The following is a 6,000-nucleotide window of genomic DNA, read 5'->3' on the forward strand; positions in this document are numbered from 1 at the left end:
ACAGTTCCACTTCTCTCAATACGTTGCACACTTGCATGCAACTGTGCATGCAGCGCTATTCGTCTCGGCCTACGCGTGTTCGTGTAAGCAGTAAATCTGAATGTAAATCCGAATTACATTAACATGTATCGATGTGGAACGTGTGGATCTAGGAAAAAGAAGAAGTCGCATAAAAATTGCTAACTATTTTGAGATTCCTGTATATCGATAAATATCTGATTTCCGGACCGAAATATCGATAAATTGAAACCAGCTATTCTCGAACCACCTGGCTGTTCGAGACCGCATGGAAAAAAACCAGACGGAATGAGCTTAGTTCCTTGGGCGAGAGGAAGGTCATTGTTGTGGGATTTTACCTGTAAGGACACTTTCGCACCGTCATATCTAAATTCTTCGTCTAAGCACGCCGGTTACGTCGCAAAAGTAGGGGAAATGATTAAAATCAGCCATTATTCACAACTGGCTAACCAGTTCATTTTCATTCCGGTTGCTACGGAAACGTCAGGGGTAATAGGAAAATTGGGCCTGGATTTAATCAAAAAAAATCGGAAGTAAAATCACCGATGCTACGAATGAAAAACGTGCGACGTCCTATTTAATTCAACGCATAAGCATCGCCATTCAAAAAGGAAACGTGGCATCAATTTTGGGCACAATTCCACCATCGAAAGATTTGAAGGAGGTGTTTTATCTTTAAACATTGTAAAAATGAAATACTTTGTTTAACATTCGATTAAAAATATGAAATTCCTATCGATAAATTGAAACGTCGACATATCGATAATTATCAAAATATATGTTGAAACTGAACGTTTTCTTTTTTGTGGACTTTGTTTGGGACTAAGTACTACTAGAAATTGTGGCTATGTTGAACCGAAGTGCCTTTTACCTTTTACACTGACTTTAGTAATGTTGTACTAAGAGCCATACTTCGAGACATAAACACTTCTATTGGGCATGTTGTCCGTTGAACAGTTGTATTTATTCTGAATATTTTGTGTGAACAACTTCGTCTTTACACGTATTTGCAAGGATAATTTCATTTGTTTCATTTTAATTGCATACTTGGATTATGCCTTTTTCGCAGAGTAAGAACACTCGCCAAATGAGTCGTTCAAGATTGAACAATATAGACATTTCTTCGGTTTTCGATACATCAAAATAATATCGCCCATGACATCACTCTTCATAAAAACAAACAGAACCACCCGGATTCTTCTTGCAGTTAAGTGAAGAATTCGCCGAAAAAGCCATCAAAAATCTATTTCCAATTTTTGGTTCCCGGGTAATTTGCATATAAGTTCCTGGGCTGGTGCCCACTTCTTCACAGCGAAGTCTGAATATATTTTCTATAGCAACAACAGGCTGACATTGGCTGAGTGAAAGGAATAGTTGACACTGTCCACTGAACTATTTAGATTCCACGAACTTTATTAAATTATTAGATCACAGAAGATAGTTTAAGATACTATGGTTGATCTATGGCCTAGATTCTAGGCATTTGTGGTGTTATTTAACGAATTCTGGTATAAAAAAGTGTACAAAAAGTGTTTAGCTGGTATACATAAGACTAGAAAAGAGAAGAGTGACAACAGTTTGGATTGTTTGTACGAACAAACTACTCCATGAGTGTACAAATTGCTCTGTAAAAATAAATGCGAAATGTAACACAGTATTCGAAATGGAGATGTTAGGTATTTGAATCCATCCAGCATTCATAATTTGTGTTCAAATACGAGAACTATAATTGAGCTACAGGAGCGTAGGTTAAGAACTAAGCCATGTATAACTAAGTTTTCACAAGCTTCACTGACGAATGTGGGAAAATTCTAGAATTTTTCGCTTGATTGCGTGCCTTTGCATGTATCTGTTTGCAAGTAAAACTGCCAAAAACCAATCGTCCAAAACAATGCGTCACGGTGGACCAAACTTAAATAGAGTCGCAATACCACCTCTGATTTTTCTTCATGTTCTTATTGAAGGACTGGAGTACTATAAGGAATCACATTCAGTTCGCGGATCCCTCCAGCCATTTCGGAGAACCGGCACTCATGGTTGTGCGGGACCGACGAGTCAATTTGAATACAGATTGTTATCGCAACGGATAGAGGAACTAATTCTAAGCTAATTCGTGTTAAAATGGCTTCCTTCGCAACCTGACCTGACGTAGCCACAGCCAGCTAATGTCGAAATTTCGACATTTTTAAATCGTGGTATGTCCAAGATGAGGAGAGTTGGCTGTGGCTATGTGGTGAGGTTGTCGAGGGAAGCAATTTTAACACGAATTAGCTTCGAATTAGTCTATCTATCCGTTGCGATAACAATCTGTATTCAAATTGACTCGTCGGTCCCGCACAACCATGAGTGCCGGTTCTCCGAAATGGCTGGAGGGATCCGCGAACTGAATGTGGTTCCTTATAGTACTCCAGTCCCTCAATAACAACATGAAGAAATCAGAGGTGGTATCGCGACTCTATTTAAGTTTTATTCAACCCCACAGTGGTGTAAGTAAGTATTAGTTTTTAAGGGGTGTCAGGTACTGTCAAGACTGCAATATAGACTCTGGTATCAAAACCAAAAACACAAAAGAACATTGACCTGTACACGGGGAATAAGCACAATCCATCTATACACTCGTTTTGGTCACGTAGAATTCCAAGCGCTGAACAACAAAACTGACAAAACCAACATATTTCGTCTTGCAGTTTAATAATATATGGATTTAACCTGTTACATATGGCAAGCATATGACCAGTATTATAATCGGGTCTATTACTTCCACCAATCAAAGTGTTTGTAATTTATTGATTTCAAATTTTGTACTTCAATTTTTTTAACTTGCATTTTACATATCAAAAACCATATTACACAGACCCTGTCATTATTTTTGTCATCGTTATCTATAACAAAATGAATATCCATTGAATATCCATCGGGTATTTTTTACGTCACTTTGCTTCAGCAACGGCCATTAGAGTACATCGTTGGAAATTGTGAATGTCTTCAAATGTTCAGTATTGTGCTAGTGGACATTTAATTTGAAATCAAAAATTGGCGCACATGCGGAACCCAAAATCTTCACCTTGTCGGGAAGATGTTTATTTATTATTTCTAAAGATCAAAATATGTCGGCTTGATCGGTTTGATCTGAAGGTTCAGGTCAGGCGAGGAAAAAGACTTGACCTAAGAATGTCTTCATTGCAAACTGTTACCAATTATATGTCCCTAGCACTAACTCGACTTTTTTTATAAGCTGAAAATATATAAAAATTTTAGAGTGCATAATTATCAAGTACCGTTATGTGGAGATTAACACCACAGGCACTCTTTATGCGAAAATGTTACGCTTATATGGATAAAAATCGATGTACCGATACAAACTAGGCGACCAAAAATTGATCCTTTCAAAATTCCATGTTTAAATCTATATTCTACTTGAGTGACGTGTGGGAAACCTGAATAAGTAAAATGTTTTACAAAAGTCGATGATTTTTGACCTACCCATGTGATGATCACACCCTTCATTGTCACAATAAGTCTTTAAAAATTCAAGTAATTTATCATAATTTCATCTCACGGATATTCGTTTTAATGTTTAATAAACATTGTTTATAGGTTCATTGAATAGCATACATAAATAAACAATTTGTACAGATAATAAGATGTAAGAAATATGCTAGAAATGTCTTCAACATTAACATTAATAACAACGGTGTGCGATAATTCAAGAATATGGACTGTAGGGGTTCACTAAAACTTATTACCTTCCCTAGATATCGAAAAATGAATTCCAAACGTTTAGTTAGATGTATGATTGTTGTACTTTATAGTCCAACTCAACAGAAAAAAGTGAGTCGCCGGATCCAACGGACTGATTTTCGAATCTTTTAGTGAATTTCGTAACTCCGGGCTCAGGAAAACACCTTTTCAAACGCAGGTGAGAAAAAAAGTATAGCATTTTTGTACTCTGGAGGACACCATTCTTGTGAAATATCGAGATGAGATATTTTCCTTGTTTAGAATGAGAAGTTCGTTACATTAAATGTAACTACTAATTGAACCATTTCGACAGAAAACTGAAGGCTGAAAAGAAATTTAAGATTTCTTTGAAAATACTAATCTTAACTTAACTATGACACCACACCTAGGTTGGTGGTGAGCAATAAAATGGTAAAAGGTCACTAGACAGCTATACAAAATACAAATCTAGTACTTCAAACTTGTCAATTTAAAAAATCTAGGTTTGATAGTTATTAGATTGTTTCAGGAATTAGGGTGAAGGGTTTGTGTATCTGTTTGGAACAGTTGTTTTTGGGAAATTTTGTATGTCGAGATCGGCAAATAACTGAACAGCTTTATAGGTCCAATCAAGCGGTAATTTGTTATAAGTGTTTTATTGAAAATTGCTCTTTAACGACTACTTGCTTAAAACTTAGCCTGCACTCAGATTAGGTTGATAAACATAAATCAAACAAATGTTACAATGTAAACACCTTCACTTGGCCATAAAGTAGAAAATGCGTTCAACGCTCTTGAAGTATGAGTCCTGAAACTGGACAGTGTACCTGTATCCTGTATCATACTGTAAAAAAATTGTAAAAAATTTCAGACAACAGAGTCCACTATTTGGCAGCTTTTGGCAGCTGTCACTCATGCTTTGGTACAACCCTCAGAGTCCATGGTAATATACAATTTCTGCTTAATTTGGGCTCCCATAACCCTACCCTACTTGCTGTTTAACTTAAATTAATCGTACTCCTATAGTAACTAAAAATATATTCTAGTACTTAAAATAAGTCTAAAAATAAATGCTTGGTTCTAATTTTTATCATACATAAATGTTATAAAGATGGCATTAATAATAAGAACAAACATATGTTTCACAGCAAGAAACTTTCATGCATTTCATTAATTAACGATTATCCCGAATTCGTCTTAATATCTTCATATTTCAAAACATCAATCAAATTCATAAAATCATATATTCACACTCACCATTAACGAACCAAAAAAAAATTGTTTTATTATTTAGAACATGCTGAATGCTAATGTCGTTATTCAAATCCACACCATTCACACGAGAAAGTTTCCCGATTTCATTCCATCATAATAAATGTGTATAAAACCGTCTAAAGAGAGAAGAAATTTTTTATTCACATCAGCATCGACTCAAACAACAGAAATCCGAACAGGCCGAATATTACCGACACACGATTATTCGAATGGTAAACGTATCTTCGTGTCTTAAATTTTCACTTCGCGATATAAAATTTATACGCTGTGTATGTTATGAAAGCAGAACCACGTTACACAATTTTATTCAATATTTTCTTCCAAAAAAGCACTGACACTACGAAATTCCGTATTATCTTTGAACGTAAATACACAGCGAAATTTGATGTCGGCATACGCACACAGTCAAACGATGAATGGAATACGTGTACGAGTTCAATAAAATTTTGTTGTGTGTGACAATTTTCTTATTTTGACTTTTTAAAGGGCCAGTGCATCCAGTTATCCAAAGGTCAAATTTTCCAAAAAAATGTTTTTCGAAACAACCATCACTGTCCAAAATTTTAATTGAGTTGTCACGGAAAATCTTTTTTCCAAAAATTGTGCAATTATTTACCAGTCAATATTGTTTAACGAGACAAAATTGTAAAAACACTTCTGCACTGTATGAAATCTAGCACTCAACTGATATGAATTTTATATCGGAAGGGGGAAATTATCGACCCCGCCTAATAAACCCCGCCTTACGAGAATATATCCAATGTTTTGTGGTTATTCGGATGACGTCAGCACGATTTCAGCCGAGTATTGTCGAAACCGACCGTTTTAACCATTTTGTACATTGTGCTCAGTATATTGTGCTCCGCTGTGGAAAATGTTAGAATAACGACGTATAGCTTCGAACAGCAAAATGAGAAAAATAAAATGAAAAACACAACATGAGAAAAAAATTCGTTTCGTTGGCTTACACTTTTTTCGACGCTATGC

General features: G+C 35.6%; 1 protein-coding gene across 2 annotated transcripts in view; it reads right to left on the reverse strand.

Annotated features, from left to right (window-relative positions):
- Nucleotides 1–5,707, reverse strand: part of LOC119075463 (protein suppressor 2 of zeste) — a 36,157-nt gene extending 30,450 nt beyond the window's left edge. For both annotated transcript variants that reach the window (XM_037181912.1, XM_037181920.1), the window contains exon 1: nucleotides 4,996–5,707. The gene's annotated coding sequence lies outside the window, so the exon portion shown is untranslated. The remainder of the gene's footprint in view (nucleotides 1–4,995) is intronic.
- Nucleotides 5,708–6,000: the final 293 nt, after the last annotated feature.

This window comes from Bradysia coprophila, chromosome III (genome assembly GCF_014529535.1).
Source record: "Bradysia coprophila strain Holo2 chromosome III, BU_Bcop_v1, whole genome shotgun sequence".
Taxonomy (NCBI): Eukaryota; Metazoa; Arthropoda; class Insecta; order Diptera; family Sciaridae; genus Bradysia; species Bradysia coprophila.